The following is a 23,368-nucleotide window of genomic DNA, read 5'->3' as shown; positions in this document are numbered from 1 at the left end:
TGCCACATTTTCCCCGTCCAGTCTATCATCGATGGGCATTTGGGTTGTTTCCAGGTCTTTGCTATTGTAAACAGTGCTGCAGTGAACATTCGTGTGCATGTGTCCTTATAGTAGAACGATTTATAATCCTTTAGATATATATCCAGTAATGGGATTGCTGGGTCAAATGGAATTTCTATTTCTAGGTCCTTGAGGAATCGCCACACTGTCTTCCACAATAGTTGAACTAATTTACACTCCCACCAACAGTGTAAAAGTGTTCCTGTTTCTCCACATCCTCTCCAGCATCTGTTGTCTCCAGATTTTTTAATGATCACCATTCTAACTGACATGAGATGGTATCTCAACGTAGTTTTGATTTGCATTTCTCTAATGATCAGTGGTGATGAGCATTTTTTCATATGTTTGTTGGCCTTGTGTATGTCTTCTTTTGTAAAGTGTGTTCATATCCTTCGCCCACTTTTGAATGGGCTTGTTTGTTTTCTTCTTATAAATCGGTTTTAGTTTTTTGGAAACTCTGGATATCAGCCCTTTGTCAGATGGGTAGACTGCAAAAATTTTTTCCCATTCTGTTGGTTGCTGATTCACTCTAATGACTGTTTCTTTTGCCGTGCAGAATTTGTGGAGTTTAATTAGGTCCCAGTTGTCTATTTTGGCTTTTGTTGCCAATGCTTTGGTGTTTTGGTCATGAAGTCCTTGCCTACGCCTATGTCCTGAATGGTTTTACCTAGATTTTCTTCTAGGATTTTTATGGTGTTAGGTCTTATGTTTAAGTCTTGAATCCCTGTGGAGTTAATTTTAGTGTAAGGTGTCAGGAAGGGGTCCAGTTTCTGCTTTCTGCACACTGCTAGCCAGTTTTCCCAACACCATTTATTAAACAGGGAATCCTTTCCCCATTGCTTGTTTTTGCCAGGTTTGTGAAAGATCAGATGGTAATAGATATGTTGTGTTGCCTCCGAGGCCTCTGTTCTGTTCCATTGGTCTATATCTCTGTTTTGGTACCAGTACCATGCTGTTTTGATTACTGTAGCCTTGTATAGTTTGAAGTCCGGTAGTGTGATGCCTCCCGCTTTGTGCTTTTTCCTTAGAATTAACTTGGTTATGCGGGCTCTCTTTTGGTTCCATATGAAGTTTAAGGTGTTTTTTTCCAGTTCTGTGAAGAGGGTCATTGGTAGCTTGATGGGGATAGCGTTGAATCTGTAAATTACTTTGGGCACTATGGCCATTTTCACGATATGGATTCTTTCTAACCATGAACATGGAATGTTTCTCCATCTGTTTGTGTCCTCTCTTATTTTGTTGAGCAGTGGCTTGTAATTCTCCTTGAAGAGGTCCTTTACGTTCCTTGTTAGTTGTATTCCTAGGTATTTTATTCTCTTTGGAGCAACCGTGAATGGCAGTTCGTTATTGATGTGGCTCTCTTTAAGTCTGTTATTGGTGTATAGGAATGCTTGTGATTTTTGCACACTGATTTTTTATCCTGAGACTTTGCTGAAGTTGCTTATCAGTTTCAGGAGATTTTGGGCTGAGACGATGGGGTCTTCTAGATACACAATCATGTCGTCTGCAAATAGAGACAATTTGACTTCCTCCTTTCCTATTTGAATACCCTTTATTTCTTTTTCTTGCCTGATTGCTCTGGCTAGAACTTCCAGTACTATATTGAATAGGAGTGATGAGAGAGGGCATCCTTGTCTAGTGCCACATTTCAAAGGGAATGCTTCCAGTTTTTGCCCATTCAGTATGATATTCGTTGTTGGTTTGTCGTAAATAGCTTTTATTATTTTGAGATACGTTCCGTCAATACCTAGTTTATTGAGGGTTTTTAGCATAAAGGGCTGTTGAATTTATCAAAGCCCTTCTCTGCATCAATTGAGATAATCATGTGGTTTTTGTCTTTGGTTCTGTTTATGTGGTGAATTACGTTTATAGACTTGCGTATGTTGAACCAGCCTTGCATCCCCGGGATGAAGCCTACTTGATCATGGTGGATAAGCTTTTGGATGTGCTGTTGCAATCGGCTTGCCAGTATTTTATTGAAGATTTTTGCATCTTTGTTCATCATGGGTATTGGCCTGAAGTTTGCTTTTCTTGCTGAGTCTCTGCCGGGTTTTGGTATCAGGATGATGTTGGTTTCATAAGATGATTTAGGAAGGATTCCCTCTTTTTGGATTATTTGGAATAGTTTCAGAAGGTATGATACCAGCTCCTCTTTGTATGTCTGGTAGAATTCGGCTGTGAACCCATCTGGACCTGGGCTTTTTTTGGTGGTAGGCTCTTAATTGCTGCCTCAACTTCAGACCTTGTTGTTGGTCTATTCAGGGTTTCGACTTCTTCCTGGTTTAGGCTTGGTAGGAGGCAAGTATCCAGGAATTTATCCATTTCTTCCAGGTTTACTAGTTTATGTGCATAGAGCTGTTTGTAATAATCTCTGATGATGGTTTGAATTTCTGTGGAATCTGTGGTGATATCTCCTTTATCGTTTTTTATTGCATCTATTTGATTATTCTCTCTTTTCTTTTTTATTAATCTGGCTAGCAGTCTATTTTGTTGATCTTTTCGGAAAACCAGCTCCCGGATTTATTGATTTTTTTGAAGGGGTTTTTTTTTTTTTTTTGTCTCTGTCTCCTTCATTTCTGCTCTGATCTTAGTTATTTCTTGTCTTCTGCTAGGTTTTGAGTTTTTTTGATCCTGCTCCTCTAGCTCTTTCAATTTTGACAATAGGGTGTCAATTTTAGATCTCTCCTTGCTTCTCATGTGGGCATTTATTGGTATATATTTTCCTCTAGAGACTGCTTTAAATGTGTCCCAGAGATTCTGGTATGTTGTGTCTTTGTTCTTGTTGGTTTCGAAGAACATCTTTATTTCTGCCTTCATTTCATTGTTTATCCAGTCAACATTCAAAAGCCAGTTGTTCAGTTTCCATGAAGCTTGCGGTTTTGAGTTAGTTTCTCAATTCTGAGTTCCAACTTGATTGTGCTGTGGTCTGAGAGACTGTTATGATTTCTGTTCTTTTGCATTTGCTGAGGAGTGATTTACTTCCAATTATGTGGTCAATTTTAGAGTGGGTGCGATGTGGTGCTGAGAAGAATATATATTTTGTGAATGTGGGTTGGAGAGTTCTGTAATTGTCTATTAGGTTTGCTTGTTCCAGGTCTGAGTTCAAGTCCTGGATATCCTTGTTAATTTTCTGTCTCGTTGATCTGTCTAATATTGACAATGCGGTGTTAAAGTCTCCCACTATTATTGTGTGGGAGTCTGAGTCTCTTTGTAAGTCATGAAGAACTTGCCTTATGTATCTGGGTGCTCCTGTATTGGGTGCGTATATATTTAGGATCGTTAGCTCTCCTTGTTGCATTGATCCTCTTACCATTATGTAATGTCCTTGTCTCTTTTGATCTTTGTTGGTTTAAAGTCTATTTTATCAGAGACGAGAATTGCACCTCCTCTTCCTTACTTTCTATGCTATGGTAACACTGGCCTCCTTTTTGTTCCTTGAACACATAGGGTATGCTCCTGCATGTGCATTGGCTATTTCCTCTCTCCCCTAGATACCACATCGCTCACTACATCACCTTCTTTAGCTTGTTACTGAAACGTCACTTTGGGCCTGGCTGGTGGCTCACACCTGTAATCCTAGCACTTTGGGAGGCTGAGTCCAGGAATTCAAGACTGGCCTGGCAACATGGTGAGACCTCCTCTCTACAAAAGGTAAACAAAATTAGCTGGGCATAGTGGTGCACAGCTGTAGTCCCAGCTACTCAGATGGCTGAAGTCGGAGAATCACTTGAGCCCCAGAGGCTGACGGTGCAGTGAGTCATGATTGCTCCAGTGTACTCCAGCCTGAGTTGCAGAGTGAGACCGTCTCTCAAAAAAAAAAAAAAAAAAAAAAGAAAAGTCACTTTGGCAAGGCCTTTGCTGACTACCCTTTTAGACATAACAGCATCCCAAAACTTTCCTTGCTGACTTTATTTGAGAAAAAACAAAACGCAGTGATTTTAGTTTATTTTTTTCCTGCTGCATTCCCCTTCATCTACTATAATGCCTAGCACATGATAGGTGGTTGATAAATAGTTGTTGCAGGAGATGATTATTTTAGCTGTCAAGAAGATTATTCTTTTCCTCTGAGAAGTATCCTTGAAAATCCTGTAACTCTAGCATAGGCGTCCAATTATGGACTTCCAGCATGTACTCTGCTTTTCTTTTTCTAAAATCGATAAATGCTACACTTCTCTTGTTTGGACTTGAAATTACTATATGTTTCTTTGGCAACAGGCTACCCCTGTCATAAACTGTAGTTCCTAAGTTTATGTATTATATTGAGTAATAATTAAGCATCCTTTAATTCTCTTTAAGGTATATGAAGTATTAATTGCTGTAATTGACTGTGGTGCTTCCTAACACTAATAGAGATATTTTGGTATGCATTTTGCTTTTAGATGACTTTATGTCATGATTTATAACTTTAAACCATAGCTTTTTTCATATTCTCCAAGAAATGTTAATACCTATTTTTTTCCTTTAAGCCTGGATTGAGAGTATTGTTCCTGTTTTGATTTTTGAGGGTTTTGTACATTTTAGTATTTTTGTGTAGCTAGTGCTTAATAACTCCCCTAATTGGAGCAGTTAAGTTCCATGGAAGCACCTTTTCTCTTACTCAAACTTCAATTTTATGTACTTGCTATGGAAGTCATATACTTCAGATTTTTCATTTGTGGTATTGTACCCTATTGTCAAATCATGTTTTGATTCGTGTCCTAACTTTTCAATTTGAAAGAGTCATTGTGGCACTTATGTTCATCCTGCTGCCATTTCTTCAGGATGCAGAGAAGCACAGTGACTCTAATCTCACTTCTTCATGTCTCTTTTAGATGTTACAGGCTGTTATACTCTGTCCTTCATTACTTCATTAAGATTGATGGAAAATAAGTGAATTTAAAAGCATTAAGTCAAATGCATAGGATTCGGGTTCCTATTTCTGATGTTGGAGAGGTTCTAGCCTCAGACTGGGTCTATGGGCTTGGCAACAGACAGTAGACATGGGAGCTCTTAACTCCCTTTTAAATATAACTTATATTTGGTTGCTATGGCAATAGAATGTGCTTAATGCTAAGATTCTGTATCTATAACTGAAGATGTATACAGTATAAATTAATTCTTTCATATGCATGCCAGGACTTGAATGTCAACATGCATAGTAATAGGGGCTTTGCTGAGAAAACAGATACTGCTACATAACTTAAGACACCCTGTAGGAAAAAAAGCCTAGGTTCAAAGATAAACACAACTTTACCCAAAATAGTGATAAATTAGAACCAACTTAAATGTAAAACAAAAACTGAACTATTACCTGTATAGCAGAATTTGATTGTTATTAAAATGTGTCTAAGGGATACTTAATCAAATGGAGAAATGTTCATGAGAAAGTAAGTACAAAAGGAAAGATTACAAGTTTCGTATATAGCATGATCTTGTTCTGCAATTAAAAGAAAGCTGTATATATACAAGAAAGAGAAAAAGAAAATATACCAATATGTTGACACTGAATAATTCAGGATTTGGAGATTATAATGATCTTTTTATTTTCTTATTTTTACTTTTTCATATATTTTCCTGTTTAGATAACTATCTATAATTTTATTTTTAAAAGAAAGAAAAAAGATTTTAGAGACAGCTGTGTGATTCTAGGGAAGTTAATTAGTTAGTGATCACAGTGATAATGGCTACATTATACTGACTACCTAGTATTTAACAAACATTGTGTGTATTTTACACATTTTGTCACCCTTACTTTATAATGACCCAGCAAGGGAGGCCTAATTGTCTACTTTTACATATTGGAAAAAAGACTCAAAAACTTTAAGTAGCTTGTAAGCTAGTAAGTTGTAGAGCCAGGATTCAAACCAAGATTTGTGTTCATAATTTTCTCAATATGGCCTTTTCAAAATGATTAAACTTCCAAACCTGTGCTTTCTTATTGTAAAATGCAGGTGAGATTGTATGGGAATGAAACGACAGAAGGTGCATAGACCACAGGATTAGGTTTTTACACCTGTATTCTTCAAGCTTTATTATTAAATATGTTCATTTAACAACATTATCTAAGATGTAATTCTGTAATATTAAACCAGTAAGTTGCATGTCTTCAAAGAAGAGCTATGTTAATCCATTGGTTAACACTTTGTCCTGTTTTTATGTTTACCTAATATAGTTTTACAGTCATTTTTGGAAAGCTTGGATTACATAAAGATAAACGATACTGTATTAAAAGAGGCAAAGCTTATATTTCTCACCTTCCTTAAAACATCTTTATATATATATCATATGTGATATATATGATATATAGTATATATATTATATATATATAAAATATATATGTAATGTATTATATACTATATATATTTTATATATTTTTATATGTATGTAGAATATGTATTTTGCTGCACTTTAGATTAAAACATGTCTTAAGAAACCTGATATTTTGCTGGGGGTTGGAGGGACTTCTGTTCCTTACTTGAGTTCTGAACCAAGTGAGTAACCAAAAAAGTAAGCATATCCAGTTTTTTCTTCCCAGATTTGTTAATATCCTGGGGGTAGATAAAGGTCAGGAATATTATTGCAAATGGAAGAAAGCATAAAAAATGGAAAAGAAGTATTAGTGTCAATACCTCTCTCAAGTTTCATACTTTTGTTTAAAAGTTAGTGTAAAAAAGTTACTGAAATGTTAGTATGATAAATTGGGTTCTGGCTGATAGTTACCATAATTGTCACCAAAATACATACCTACATATGAGTATAGATATAGATTACTTAAGTTCAGGATTACTCTGTTGCTTATGGGTATAATGAACACACTTCTCACAGTATTCAGGACAAATATGATTTCAAGTATTATTTAATATATTTGGCCTCTCTGTTAATTATGTGCCTTAATTTGGGATTTGGAAAATATGGACAGTAATACCTGTGGGAAATATAAAGAAGTATAAAACCATTGTCCAGAAGTTTATAATTTGACTGGACAAATAAAATATTCCTCAAGACAGTGAACATGTAACTTTTTTTTAATGTGTTATATCTATTGCACAGTGTTCCAATGTATGATTAACCACCACTTACTCTCTCTATCCTAGTGATGAACACCTAGATTATTCTGCATTTTTAAGAAACAAACTTTAGGATAGTGGTTTTTGTTTTTTGTTTTCCTGGGAGAGAAAAGGAGGGAAAGGGATTGTGGCAGAAGGAAAACCTAAGTTATATGTTTAAAAAATAAGAAATTTGACAATTATGGGGGAAGAGGCAATGACATTGTGGCTATGAAGTAAATTAATGCCAACCATAGTAACAATTCAGAGGAGGAGGAGAATATTTTCAGGAATCAATCTTTCATTCATCAATAATTTTTTTTTTTTTTTGGAGAGAGAGTCATGCCCTGTCACCCAGGCTGGAGTACAGTGGCGCATTCGTAGCTCGCCGCCACCTCCGCCTCCCGGGTTCAAGCAATTCTCGTGCCTCAGCCTCCTGAGTAGCTGGGACTATAGGTTCATGCCACCACACCTGGCCAATTTTTTTTTTTTTTTTTTTTTTGTATTTTTTTGTAGAGAAGAGGTTTCTCCACGTTGGCCAGGCTGGTTTCAGACTCCTGGCCTCAAGTGATGTGCCTACCTTGTAATCCCAAAGTGCTGGGATTACAGGCATGAGCCACTGTGCCCGGCCTCATTCATCAATAAATACCTATTAAGTTTTTTAATGTGCCAAAATGCTAGGTGTTAGTGTTACACCAGTGAATAAAACAATCAGGGTCTCTGCCCTTAGGAAACTTATAACCTAGTGGGACAGACAAACACTAAACATAGAAATGAATCAAATTTGTAGCAAATGATTTGAAGGGATACATAGATTCAGTGATAGTGAATAATGTCATAACAGGATTAAAGACCAATAGATAGAGTGTTCAAAGAAAGTATCTCTGAATACGTGATATTTTTGTTATTATTTTAGAGACAGTCTTGCACTGCTGCCCAGGATAGAGTGCCAGTGGCGCTATCATAGCTCACCGTAACTTCAAAATCCTGAACTGAAGCAATCTTCCTGTCTTCCTGCTTCCCAAGTTGCTAGGACCGCATGTGTGCACCACCATAAGTGGCTAATTTTTTCACATTTTGTAGAGATGGAATTTTGCTGTGTTGTCCAGGCTTGTCTTGAACTCCTGGCCTCAAGCAATCCTCCCATCTCCCAAAGCACAGGAATTACAGGCATAAGCCACCACCTGCAGTGGAAGACATGATATTTAAGACAAAGCTGGAAGAATGAGAAGATGTTAAAGTCTAAGAATTGAGGAAAGAGTAGTAAGAATATTTCAGGCAGAAGGAAGTGCATATGCAAAAGCCCTAAGGGTTAAAAAAAAAAAGAAAGGAAAAAGAGTTGATATATTCATGGAGCAGAAAAGGGGCCACTGTAGCTGGAACATACTAAGCACGATGTGGGAGGAATTTGAATACTATTCTGGTGCAGCTTCAAGCCATTGAATTTGCTGTAAAGCAAAACATAACTGTTCTCTGGCTGCTGTGTGTGAAAAATAGATTGTAGTGATGAGAGGGCAAAAGTAGAAATGGACAAATGAATGAGGCTGTTGAAGTTGTTCAGCTAAGAGGTGAAGGTGACCAGAGCTGGGATTATCCAAGAGATGGGAAGATTTGGTCATATTCATAATATATTTTCAGACTAGACCTGACAAAGCTTACTGAGGGATTGAATGCGTAGTATGAGGGGAAGAAAGGACTCAAGGATTACTTTTCTGTTATTGGCCTGAGGGAGCAGGTGACAGTGTCATGTATGAGATATGTAAGATTGGAGGAAGAACAAGTTGGTAGAAAGGATCAAAAGAATCGAAGTAATCAATTACACCTCCAGTACAAGGTGTCAAATAGGCACTGATATAGGAGTCTGGATATCAGAACAGAAGTCAATAGTTCAGAAGTAAATAGTTCAGAAGTTAGGAATCATCAGTATACTTAAGTATCTGTGGTATTTAAACTCCTAAAACAGAATGAGATCAACTAGGGAAAAATGTAGTGGAAGAAGTAGGTATGGGGCTTAGGAGCAAGCTCAGAGGACCTCTAACATTCAGACACCAGATAAATTCCATCAGAAATCTGAGAACCAGGTGTCCAGTGAGGTTGGAGGAAAGAAAGGAGGTCCTGACGTCTTGGTAGCTGAAGCAGGGAAGCATTTCAGAAAGGAGGAAGAGAGAACATTTATTCAGAAGGCTGCTAAGATTTCAGGTAGGGTGAGAGTAGGAGAAAATATATTGGATTTTGTGATATGGTCCATGTCCAGTTAAGTGATAGAAACCACAAAGTAATGTGAAAAGGGAAGATTTAATGTAAAGGATTATTTACTCTAACAGGAGATTACCTACTGAGGGGAAAAGAGAACTCTAAAGAATATACGTATATATCTATCTCAGATATAGGGAGTAACCGTTACCACTAGGCCTGAGGCAGAGCACCCAAGGAAGGAACAAATCTGAAAGAGGCCCCCTCTACCACCCCTGAACTGAGATTCAAAGATCATTGGAGAGGGCATAGCTGTGGCCATTGGGATGGCAGGGAGGTTCTCTGGGGTACTGCACTCAAGAACTGACCTATAGAAAACCCTCCTTTGTGGGGCCAGGAAAAAGAGCCCATGGGAGGTGCTCCACCAACAGAACTCACCGGGACCACTGTGTACTGCCTGGAAAGCTATCTTCTAGGGTGCTGGGGAAGAAACTGTAGACCTCTCTGGGAGTCTACACATGCAGATGATATGTGCTTAGAAGCCATCCTCCAGGATGCCAAGATAAGTTGCCAACAGGAAGGTACCATTCACAGTTAGCATCCACACACTGCTGAAGCCTGCTGGAAGAATAGAGCAAAACCAGGAAAAGAATCCTTTCTCCTGTAGTGTCCCTCCCATATACAGCTACAGCCAGCAAAGGAAAGTAGTTTCCAATGCCTACTTTCGTTAAAGCACAGTGGGTAATGGAGGATGAATTTTGAGTTGAGAGGCAATAAGTTGACAGTTGGCACACATGGTATATTGCTGTTGGTAAACAGGGAGTGGTGAGAATAGAAGCTAAATTGCAGTGAGTTGAAGAGCAAATGGGAAATGATGAATGGAATAGGTATGTAAATAACTCTTTCGAAAAGATTTACTGTTAAGTAGGGCAGAGTTAAGGTGTAGTAGCTACTATGTGGGATATTTGTGGAGTTTTTGTTTCATTTATATTTTTTAGAATGTGAGAAACTTTATTGAATATACATACATACATAAAAACACAGAAATCAAGAATACAGCTCAATAAATAATCACAAAGTGAACACAGCTATGTAATTAGCATCCAGATCTAGATCTAGAATATAGTCAGTACCCGAGAAGCCTTTCCTCATCCATCCAGTGAAAATTATGCCTCCCAAGACTAACTATTATCATGACTTCAACAACACAGTTTTGTCATTGTGGTTGTTCGCATAAGTTGAATCATATAGTATATGCTAATCTGTGTCTTCTCATTCATTATATTCCTAAATGTTGTATACAGTATACTCCTAAAAATCTCCATAGAGATTTTTATTTGTCTTGTATATCTTTGTTTATGCTACGGTGATGAATATGTTCCTTCATATTTTCTTCTGAAAGCATGATTGTTTTACCTTTCACATATGCATCTGCAGTTCATCTGGTGTGGGGTTTTGGATAGGGTTCAAGATTAATTTTTTCATATGGATATGCAAGTGACCATGCATCTATTGAGAAGACCATCCTTTAAGCCAGGAGATTTTTTTTTTTTTTTTTTTTTTTTTTTGAGACAGAGTTTCGCTCTTGTTGCCCAGGCTGGAGTGCAATGGCGTGATATAGGCTCACCGCAACCTCCGCCTCCTGGGTTCAGGCAATTCTCCTGCCTCAGCCTCCCGAGTAGCCAGGACTACAGGCACACGCCACCATGCCCAGTTATTTTTTAATGATAGAAAATAACAGAACATGTTTGCATGTTGATGGGTGATCTAGATGGGTGATTGTCCTTCTCTAGATTTTAGGGAAATGGTGGTATAGGAATGGATTAAGACAAATGAAATAACATAATTTTTGGAAAGGAAGGAAAGGTTTTTGAAAAGGAAGGGATCTGTTGCATAAATAGAACATATGCCTTTGCTTCTACAGGTGTGTACTTTCATTGTAACAGATAAAAGAGAAAAACACATTCAAGTACAGATTGGTTTGTAAACTTGACCATGAGGAGAGGAAAAAATTCTTTCTGTATACTTCTGTTTTGTTTTTGAGATAAAGGTGGGTCCTGAGAAGATACATCAAGAAGGAAAGGGTTTCTTTGCACACGAATATTTAGTTGTTTCGATACCATTTGTTGAAAAACCTATTCTTTCTCCATTGAGTTACTTTGTACCTGGAGCGGAGCTCTGCTAAACTATGTCTTGACTGTGGTAAAAGGGGTTTCTCCAGAAAAATTGGATTGTTCTTAATAGCAAAGGTATGGAACCGTTGTCAGGTAAATAAAATTGGAATATAACGGAAGAAAGCATTTGTGGCCCCTAGGTCTTTAAAGGCATATGATTGTATTTTTGCAAAATCAGTGAATTAAAAACTGAAGCAATCATGTTATAAAAGGCTTTATCTTCTTTTAGGATTTGTCTTTACTCTTTTTCAGGAGAGAAGGGACAGGGCCTCGCTCTGCCACCCAAGCTGGAATGTAGTGGTGCAATCTTGGCTCACTGCAACCTCTGCGTTCTGGATTGAAGCGATCCTCCCACCTTAGCCTTTCAGTAGCTCGGATTAGAGGCATGAACCACCACACCTGGCTAATTTTTGTATTTTTAGTAGAGACTGAGTTTCAGCATGTTGCCCAGGCTGATTTTGAACTCCTGGACCCAAGTGATCCTCTCACCTCAACCTCTCAAAGTGCTGAGGTTACAGCCGTGAGCCACTGCACTTGGCCTGTCTTAAATGGTGTCCTTTTACTTAATAGTAACACTACCACAGTGGACTAGGTATTTCCTTTCAACTTGCATCTTATCTAAAGTGCCTTACATTAAGCTTTTGTTTAGTAAGTTTTAAGAGATTTAAGGGAGAAATACCCTTCATTTTTAGAACAGCTTGTGGTAGAGTGTTTGGGGAAAGCATTACTCTAAAGTATAAATTATTCATCACAAGAAGATACTTTTGCAAATGTGGCAGTAGTCCACAGTGTTTTCCAGACTCTTCTTAATGTTTGACTTTAAACAGGAAGAACATTAGAAGTTGTATCTTTCATCCTATAATAAAATTGAAAGTATTATGCATTGCCTATAGTATAGGTTCACTTTCTTCTGAAATCTCTTTTGTAATAGCATGTCTTACCCTGTTTCTTAGATTGAATCAGTGGGCTAGCATTGAGGGACAGGAAAATAATAAAATATTCCCTGATTCTAAACCAGTTTCCTTAAGTGAGGGCTATAGTTATTCAGCAATCTAAGAGTTTGACTATTATCTAGTAAGCCTATGATTCAGAAATAATCTTTCACTTAAATTAGAAAAAGCAAGTAGAACCTGGATAGAAAAGTAAGTATCTTTGTATTATCTTGTGATTTGTTCTTTCAATAAGAGAAGTGAAGTAGGCCCACTGGAAAAGTTTCTTTGTGTTATGCTTTCATTCACATACTGATTACTCAGTAACAGCATCTTAATTTATGAAGAATATGTAAATATGTGAAATTTTGGGAAAGCTCTGTAAGGAAAACCTTTTTACTGTTATCAGACATTTTATAGGGCCCTGTTGCCCTAGTATAAACTAGAATTATTCTGACTTTATTTTATGTAAGCCTAAAGTAACTTGATTCATTGATACCTTCCAAGGGATTAGCAGCTATCACCTAAAATATTTTGACTACCTTGGCATTGTATCTTCTTTCTTTCCCATAACTGAAAGTATTCAACTATCTCTTATTGACTAACTATCCGCAATACAGTTTTTGGTCTTTAAAAAAAATTTTTTTTTAATCAGGGTCTCACTCTGTCACCCAAGCTGGAGTGCAGTGGTCATCATGGCTCACTACATACAATCTCAACCTCCTAGGCTCAAGTGATCCTCCCACCTCAGCCACGCAAGTAGCTGGGACTATTGGCTCATGCCACCATGCCTGGCTAATTTTTTAATTTTTTGTAGAGACAGGGTCTCAATATGCTGCCTAGGCTGGTCTCTATCTCCTGGGTGTAAGCAATCCTTCTGCCTCAGTCTCCCAAAGTGCTGGGATTACAAGCATGAGCCACCACACCCGGCCTCCGGTCATTTTGAAGTACTTCACTCTTAACTGAATAATGAACCAAAAAGATACTTGAGAAATTTCTGTACCATGGTAGAGAGAGAGGCTGAAACAAATAAATAAGTTGGAGTAGGGGACACCTGGATGATTTTCAGTAATTCAGATAGTAGAAGAAAACTTTTTTATGTTTTAAATTCTCATACAGTATAATGGACATATGCGGATATACAATTCTATGAATTTTAACACGTGTATAGATTGGTATAACCACCATCATAATCAGGATTCAGACAGTTCTGTCACCCCAAGAAAACTCCCTAGTCCTATCCCTGTATAGTCAAATCATACCCTCTCCCACCCCGCTAGCCTTTAGCAACCACTGATCTGTTTTCCAAAGCTATAGTTTTGTCTTTCTGAGAATGTCATATCAATAGAATCATATAGTATTTAGCCCTTTGAGACCTGGTTTCATGCATTCATCATAATACCTTTGAGATTCATCCAAGTTGTAGCATTTTTGTTGTTATTGATTTGCAAATATTTTCTCCCAGTCTTTAGTTTTTCTTTTCTTTCTCTTAATAACAGTGTCTTTTGTAGAGCACAGGTTTTTAATTTTGATAAAGTCCAGTTTATCAATTTTTTTCTTTTATAGATAATGCTTTCTTTGTTATGTTAAGAACTCTCCCTAATCCCGGGTCATGAAGATTTTTCCTGTGTTTTTTCTTCTAAAAGTTTTATAGTTTTAAGTCTTACTTTTCAATCTATGATCAATTTTTAGTTAATTTTTGTATAAGTTGTCCTGGTATCTTAGGCCATGGTTCTTTTTTGTTGTTTTTTTTTCACTTGGATGTCTGGTATTTCCAACAGCATTTGTTGAGAAAAACTACCCTTTCTCCTTAGAGTTGGTTTTGCACCATTGACAAAAATTAGTTGATCATATTTGTATATACCTCTTTCTGAATTATTTTCTGTTACATGCATTTGTGCCTATCCTTCTGCCAATATTATACTGTCTTAATTGTTGTGCTTTAGAGTAAGACTTAGATTAATTAGTGTGCTTCCTTCAACCTTATACTTCTTTTTAAATTTTTTTAGTTATTCTAGTTCCTTTGCCTTTCCATACAAATTTTGGAATCAGCTATATCTATAAAAATTCTTGCCAGGAGTTTGATTGTAATTGCATCAAGTCTATAATGGGGAGAATGACACTTCTAAGTATGTTGAGCCTGGAAAACTTTTCTAAAAGAATATTTATTGGCCTGGCACAGTGGCTCATGCCTGTAATCCCAACGCTTTGAGAGACTTGAGGCAGGCAGATTATGAGGTCAGGAGTTCAAGACCAGCCTCACCAACATGGAACATGGAGAAACCCCATCTCTACTAAAAATACAAAAATTAGCCAGATGTGGTGGCGGACATCTGTAATTCTAGCTACTCAGTTGGCTGAGGCAGGAGAATCACTTGAACCGGGGAGGCAGAGGTTGCAGTGAGCCGAGATTGAGCCATTGTACTCCATCCTAGCCAACAGAGCAAGACTCTGTCTCAAAAAAAGAAAAGAAGGAAAAAAAAGGAATATTTATTGCCTTTGTAGAGATGAGACATTATGTCCATGCTGCATATGTCCATGGGCTATTATAGGAAAAGGAGCAACAAGATGACAATAAAGAGCTATAGAAATTAAAATATGAGAGCAGGAATCTAGATTCAGTAGAATAGTTGGAAGATAAGAAACTTTATATGAACATAAAGTTAGGGAGATTTCTCTTAAAGTAGAACAAAAGGTAAAGAGATTAAAGATGAGACAAAGATTGGAAAATTAAAGGATATGCCTAGGAGGTCCATCATCCAAATATTGAAGTTCCAAAAAGGTACAGCAGGGAAATGAAATGGACAGGCAGGAATGATCAAAGAATTTATCCTAGGACCGAATGAAGGAGATGGATCTCTGTAGTAAAAAAGTGATTTTTAAAAAGAACCACATGATTTCCTGGTGATAGGAAATGGAATGGTAGTTACTAAAGTAAGGGGAAATGAAGAGTTAGTGTTTAACGGGTATGGGCTTTCAATTTTAGAAAATGAAAAAATGTTGGACTTGAGTGGTGGTGATGCTTACACAATAATGTGGATTTACTTAATGCCACTGAATTGTATGCCTAAAAATTATTAAAATAGTAACATTTATGTTATGTGTATTTTACCACAATTAAAAAACAGAACCACTCCAAGGCATATCAGTGAAATTTTATAACTATGGAGATCCATGGGGAGATAAAGAAAAGATCCGAAAAATTCCACAGAGAACAAAACAAGTGACATTAAACGTATTGGGAATTAAGACACCTAGCAGTAATACTGTAAGCTAGATGATGATAAAGTAATTACTTCAAAATTGTCAGTAACCTTGGAGAAGGAGCGAGTAGAAGAAAAGGACAAAAAATTTACCCTTAATTGTTTCTTTTTCTCAGTAGGCTATTAGAATATGTGCTTTATGAAAATGAGGGCATAGTTCAAAAAGGAGGAAGATTTTGACTAAGACTGTACAGCAGAACCAGAATGAAAAGCCCTAGGATGACAGTGGTACAGCAGGCCCATAGAGTATCTGGCCAGGATTGGTGCAGGAGGGGATCTCGGTGTAGGGAATACAGTAGGGATTATGATAGATCATTTTGCATATGGAAAATAATGTGGATAATGATGAATGTGATGGAACATTTTGGAAAAAATAGTGTGTCACTTAAAAATGGGGATACATTTTAAGAAATACATCGTTAGATGATTTTTTCACGTGAACATCATGAAATACTTATACTAACCTAGATGGTTTAGCCTACTATAAACCCAGGTTATATGGAAAAGCCTATTGCTCCTAGGCTATAAACCTGTATAGCATCTTATTGTACTGAATGCTGTAGGCAGTTTTATTGTAACGAAATGGTGTTTGTGTATTGAAACATATCAAACATAGAAAAAGTATAGTGAAAATACAGTATTATTGGATTTATATAGTACTCTTTATAAGTACCACATTTGCCACATAACATTTTGGTCAAGAATGGACTGTATATGTGATGGTGGCCCCTGTAGGTGCAAAAAAGATAACCATTATCAATTCCAGGGAAGTCAAAATTAGACAAGAAAGAAAATTTATGTGTTAGTTAGAATGCCTTCAAATGCAAGAAATAGAAAAACTTATTTGGGCATGTACAATGATAAATTTATTTTGTCACACAAAATGGCATAAACAATTAGAATGATTTATCATCTTTTATTCAGCTGAACTCAGAATGGTTCAAGGATTGGTTAATTTAGTGATTCAATGACATTATAAAGGATTAGGATTCTTTGCATATTCTTGTCTTCCACTTTCAGCTTTGTCCTTTCTGTCTCTAGACAACATTCAGAAAAAGAAGAAATTATTTCTTCCTATGAGTTTCATTTTATGATCCAGAAACCTCTACTAGGTCACCCAGTGACCTAGATGACCAAGATTGCATTGCCTAAATAATGAGAATCATTGTTACAGCAATAACTACTATTAATCACTGATAAAGATGATGTAAATATAGGGAAAACAGGTGGAAGATTATAGAAGGGAAAACAGATGAAAGAAGATGGATCAATATAGTCTGCTAGGCAGGAGAGGATGGCAGGCCGGAACTAATACAGTGGGAGTAGAGATTTGTAGCACTTGGGAAATGACTGCCTTAAAGCTTCACTACTTAACAGTGGTTAATGTTTCAGGCAGCTTTCTTTTTTCTTCTTCTTTCTTTTTTTCGAAGACAGGGATTCTGTCACCAAGGCTGGAGTGCAGTGACGTGATCAAAGCCCACTGCAGTCTTTACCTCCTGGGCTCAAGCGATCCTCCCACCTCAGCCTCCTGAGTAGCAGGGACTACAGGTGTGTGCCACCATGGCTGTCTAATTTTTTTATTTTTTGTGGAGATGAAATCCCACTATGTTGCCTAGGCTGGTCTTGAACTCTTGGGCTCAAGCCATCCTCCCACCTTGGCCTCCCAAAAGTGTTGGGATTACAGGTGTGAGCCATCACCCATGGCCTCAGACAGCTTTTTAATAGTTAAACTTTTCTCTTTCCAATCAAGAATTTATTTTACTCCCTCCCCGAATGACTGGTATTATTATTTATTTCTAAAGTTTGAGTACCTACAAACAATTTTTAAAGTTTGTGTTGATAATATACAAAACACTACTAGGCACTGCAGATTTGAAAAAACAAAAACAAGAGTAAAGATGTAATCCCTAACTTTAAGGAACCTAGGCTAACTTTAGAGCAGTAGGAAATTTGTGCAAAATATCAGTAATAAAAGATAGTTTATTCTTAGGTCAAAATTAGATTGTAATAAGGAATCTAAGATGATAAATTCTGTTGTAGTAAGTTATATGAGTGTGCCTTTAAAAAAATTTACAGTTACTACTATATTGAAGGGTTTTAAGTACGGAAATTGCATTTTAGATGCATAAGGATGTTTGCCATGTACATTTATCATACATATTTTTGTAAATCTAGTAATTTTGTGTTTCCTTAAAAAAAAAAAAAGCAGTGGATCAGGACAGGAGCATTAGCTCAGCTGCATGAGCTGGGGCAGAGAATCTGGTCAATCCTACCTGCTTATAAGATTTTTTGGCCAAGTGTGGTGCCTCATGCCTGCACTTTGGGAGGTCAAGGTGGGAAGATCACTTGACACCAGGAGTTTGATCATGTTGCCCAGGCTGCAAAACTCTGTCACTACAAAAAAATCAAAAAAATTATCTACATGGGAGGCTGAGAGGCAGGAGAATAGCCCAAGCCCAGGAGATGAAGGCTACAGTGAGCTGCGACATGAGCTCTGCACTCCAGCCTGTGCAATAGAATAAGACCCTGTCTCAAAAAAAAAAAAAAAAAAAAGATTTTTTTTTAGTCTTTGCTGTTTTTTGTCAGTCACCATACTTCAAAGCTACCTATACCACCAATTCCTAAGATTTTTGGTATTATTTAACACAAAGTAGGCTTTTTTAAAGGTTATGGAATTAGGTTTGACCTTTGCTTACTTAATTTAGCTTTGCTAAACTAGTTGCCTTTTGTGTATTTGTTTTTCAGCTTTCAAAGCTTTTTTGAAATTTTTCAACTGCTGTTGTTTCCTCTCGTTCTTTTTGACCTTGTAGATTTATCCTTTTTTCTTAATTTATTCTCATTTAATGAGATTTCAGGAGCATGTTAACTAAGTTTTCAGTTTTACATGATCACTGGGGTGTATAAGACATAGACATCTCTGTACTTAGATATTACTGATGTAAGTCTACTTTGAATCAAATGACCAGATGTTTAAAAACTACTGTTCCCAATTGGTTTTTTTTTTTTTTTTTTTGAGACGGAGTTTCACTCTTGTTACCCAGGCGGGAGTGCAATGGCGCGATCTCGGCTCACTGCAACCTCCGTCTCCTGGGCTCAGGCAATTCTCCTGCCTCAACCTCCTGAGTAGCTGGGATTACAGGCACGCGCCACCACGCCCAGCTAATGTTTTGTGTTTTTAGTAGAGACGAGGCTTCACCATGTTGACCAGGATGGTCTCGATCTCTTGACCTCATGATCCACCCGCCTCGGCCTCCCAAAGTGCTGGGATTACAGGCTTGAGCCACCGCACCCGGCTCCCAATTGTTTTAATGATTTCTCCCCTAAGTTGGGTAGTGCTGCCCATCACCAACTCAGGAGAGTATCTGAAAATACTTGCGCTTTTGAAAAATTGTAACAATGTCTGGAAAACACTGCAGATATTTAATTGGCAGAGGTCAAGGATGATTAACATTGCAAAATGTGAGGGATGGACCCACACAATAAAAATTAATTCAACCCCAAATGGCAGGAAGAAGACAGGAAGTATATTAACCTGGAAAAAGTGTGCCAGAAGGACAGGAACATAGAGCTGGGGGTGATGCACCCAGCTCTAACGGGATTAAGTAGAAGTGCACAAACTAAATGGCAAGACCTCCCTCAGCTTCTTTCCTCCACTTAGCCTAAAGGAATAGACCTAAAGATTTTGACACTTGGGATACACAATGAAACCACGAAGTCAGTTTCATCCTACAGTAGCCCTTGCTGGCTGCCTAACCCCTGCTATTTTAAGTAATGCCAAAATAAACATCAGTGTACATGTCTCTTTGTATACCTGTTATAGGAGTTATCCTAGGATAATATCTATTAATTTTTCAAAATTATAACCCACAGTAAAAAGTAATTTTATTTCATAACCTTATATACACATATACATGCCATATGTCTTTGTGTGTGATATATCTTCATCTGTATATAATTAAAAGTTTTGCAAAACTACGCTTAGTACATAGATGCAAACTGATATTTTAAGCTTGTTAAAAGTTGGTCTCATTACATCGCATTTAGATACAGAAAATACATATATTAGGTAATATGTAGAGGTGAACATATGTAGAATTAGGATTCTAAGCCCAAGATATATTTATCTTCAACATGAACAAATACTATAAATTATTCTACAGAACAATTGTTCCAAATTATACCTCCACCAGCAATGAGTAATGGTTTCAATTTGTGTTTCCGAACTCATTTACTAATTTAATAGGTAGAAGTGGCATCTGTGACAGACACAGACACTATGTTTATACTGACCACATCTTTACTTGTAAAACCTTAAAAATTCCTGTCTCCACTATGGAAACCTTAAAAGGTCAAAAGTTTATTCCCTTGGAGAGGAATCCAAGTTTCCAGATACCAATCATGGGCCAGTCTTACAAGCAGGCCTTTCTAAGGATGGCCGTCTTCAAGCCTGATATATTAAGTCTTTTCTGTACAGTCCACTCCCTTGGCATTTGGCCAAGGTACCTTGACAGCTAAGCCCTTTAGAGGTCCGGAATTTGAATAGTTAAAACAAAGTTCATTGATTATAAAAGTCTATCATAGAAAGCAAGGTGGTTTCCTCCTTCCGTTTCTGCATTTTAGTTTCATTTTTATTTGGCCTGAAGCATCAATTTGGACAGCACATACCTGGCTAAGTTGAATCATGTAAGCTCTTGAGGCTTTTCAGCAGTGTCCTGATAATCAGGGTACACATGAAAGGAGTGCATTTCCAGAGGACACTAATAGTACCTGATATGGTTTGTATCTGTGTCCCCACCAAATCTCTTGTTGAATTGTAATCCGTAATGTTGAAGTTGGACCTGTTGGGAGGTGATTGGATCGTGGGGGTGAATTTCTCATGAATGGTTTAGCACCATCTCCTTGCTGTGATAGTGAATTTTTGTGAGATCTGGTTGTGTAAAAGTGTGTAGCACCTCCCACCTTGCTCTTGCTCTTGCCTCTCCTCCCACCATGTGAAGTGTCTGCTCCTCCTTTCCCTTCAGCCATGATTGTAAGTTTCCTGAGCCCTCTCCAGAAGCAGAGCAGATGCCATCATCATGCTTCCTGTACAGCCTGCAGAACCTGGAACGGATTTAACCTCTTTTCTTTATAAACTGCCCAGTCTCAGGTATTTATAGCAATGTGAAAATGGACTAATATAGTACTCCTGAAAACAAGACTTCACAATTGTTAGGATACTCCAAGCAGGACATATGCAGATAGTCCTTGATTTAATGATTATTTGAATTACAGTTTTTTTTACTTTATAGTTGGCTTACAGGGGTATTAAATGCATTTTGACTTAAGTTTTGACTGACAGTAGCTTTATTCAAATATAACCCCATCATAAGTTGAGGAGCATCTGTATTAGTCCAGCAGTTCCCACTATGAATTCTCACCATTGGGTCTCCTACATAAGGGTTTCCAGTTCATTTAATTCAGTTTGGTATTTGGTTTTCAGAATGTCTGAATACAGTCATTTCCAAACAGATTAGCTTGTCCATGATACCAGTTCATATGCCTTTCATGTATGGATGACAATCATATATGAATGTTCTGTGTGAAAGTGCAGGGTCTGGATGTGGATGCTCACACCTGTAATCCCAGCAGTTTGGGATGCTAGCACCAGAGGACTGCTTGAGGGCAGGAGTTCTTTTCTACTAAAAATTAAAAAATTAGGCCGGGCATGGTAACATGGATCATGCCTGTGATCCCAGCACTTTGGAAGGCCAAAGCAGGCGGATCACCTGGGATCAGGAGTTTGAGGCCAGTGTGGCCAACATGGTGAAACCTTGTTTCTACTAAAAATACAAAAATTAGCCCGGTGTGGTGGCAGTTGCCTGTAGTCCCAGCTACTCAGGAGGCTGAGGCAGGAGAATCACTTGAACCTGGGAGGCGGAGGTTGCAGTGAGCAGAGATCGTACCACTGCACTCCAGCCTGGGCAACAAGAGTGAAACTCCTGTGTCAAAAAAAATTAGCCAGGAATGGTGATACCAGTCTATGGTCCTAGCTACTCAGGAGGCTAAGGTGGGAAGATTGCTTGAGCCCAGGAGTTCAGGGTTTCAGTGGGCTATGATTACACCACTGTACCCCAGCCTGGGCTGTAGAACGAGACTGTGTCAAAATAAATAAATCATAAAGAATTTTTTTAAAAAAGGAAAAAGTGCAGAAGCTGGGCCAGCCTCTGCTGTCTCGTAATCAGGGCTGTTAGGTATAATCATAGGCTCAGCAGTCAGTTTGAGTTCAAAGTGCTGAAGACACTTAGAAAGGCAGCATGGGAAGTTTTCCTTCAGGAAGAGAAGAACACTTCCAAAAACAGTTCTGAAAAACAAATCATTTCCTATGCCTCCTTAGGTGCCCGGTTTTTGTTTTGTGTCTGTTGTTACAAAATGTGTCCCATTTAGCAATCTTAACTTTATAGTTTTCCAGCTATCTCTTGTTTTCATTCCAGACAGTCTGTCAGGAATAGGTGTGGAGGGGTCATACTCCTGATGTGCCCCAACTTGTAGGAATTGGTTAGGACAAACGCCGAGTTTTCAAAAATTTCATAGTGGATTTACATAACTTCCCCACTCTTTTTTCCTGACCAGTTATCTAGTGAGCAGCCTAGGAAAACAATCCTTTTTGGGGAAAGCTTCCTTTAATAAACTGTCTCACTAAGATATGTGTACCAGGAGAAAGATAAGGGAAGTAGAGTCAGGTTTATCAGTCCATTGTAGTAAGTTGCAATGAATCAGAAAACCCAAACAAGGCAAAAGCAGTGAGACAGTGAGACATCCACTAGAGCAGCGTTCCCCAACCTTTTTGGTACTAGGGGCCAGTTATGTGGAAGACAGTTTTTCCTCGTACGAGCAGAGTGGGGATGGAGTTGGGATGAAACTGTTCCACCTCACATCATCAAGCATAATGAGCACACGGCCTAGATCCGTTGTGTGTGCAGTTTACAATGGGGTTTGCGCTCCTATGAGAATCTGATGCTGCACTGATCTGTCAGGAGGCAGAACTCAGAAAGTAATGCTTTCTTGCCCGCTGCTCACATCCTGCTGTGCAGCCTGGTTCCTAACAGGCCATCGACAGGTACCAGTCTATAGCTCAGGGCTTGGGAATCCCTTCCCTAAAGGGAGTCCAGAATCCAGTCTGTCAGGAATAGGTGTGGAGGGGTCATACTCCTTCTGATGTGCCCCAACTTGTAGCTTTTGGCAGGAATCACAAATTAAGAATTGCAATTAGCCACTTCATCAGAAATACAGTCAATCAGCAGCTCAATTTTAGACTGTCCCATTAGAGAATAAGTCCTTTCCTGTGGACATTTGGATGTGACCCAGACAACCCAGCTGGCATCTATTGATGTTTTTCATAGTTTAGAGCCCACAGAGGGGTGTCCTAAATTTGCAGCAGTCCCAGAGTCAGAGTTCTGCTCATTGAGCCTGTTCCTGCTTTTAGTTCAGCAGAGCTCGTGCTGAGGCTGAAACGGCCCATATCAGACAGTATGAGGTTTTAGCTAGTTGTCAGACCTAGGTAATTAGGACCTGTGAATTTAGCATTCTCAGAAAGCTTACAGTTAGTCTTTGCAGCAAGAAAGCGGAGACTCTGCAAAACCAGACAGCTGTGTTCCATGTCCAAGTGACAAACAAGACTTTTACTTAATCCCTTTTTATTGTGGCAGTCTTAGAGTCCAGATTGACCCACTCAAAACACACACACA

The 23,368-nt window shown here is 38.1% G+C and overlaps 1 protein-coding gene across 3 annotated transcripts in view; it reads left to right on the top strand.

The window, feature by feature from the left end:
• ANKIB1 (ankyrin repeat and IBR domain containing 1) overlaps positions 1–23,368 on the top strand; it is a 177,589-nt gene that overhangs the window by 19,809 nt on the left and 134,412 nt on the right. The window lies entirely within an intron of this gene.

The sequence above is a fragment of the Sapajus apella genome, unplaced genomic scaffold (assembly GCF_009761245.1).
Source record: "Sapajus apella isolate SASKATOON/1434 unplaced genomic scaffold, GSC_monkey_1.0 scaffold81, whole genome shotgun sequence".
In the NCBI taxonomy this organism is placed as follows: Eukaryota; Metazoa; Chordata; class Mammalia; order Primates; family Cebidae; genus Sapajus; species Sapajus apella.
This window is presented reverse-complemented; position numbering and strand designations above follow the sequence as displayed.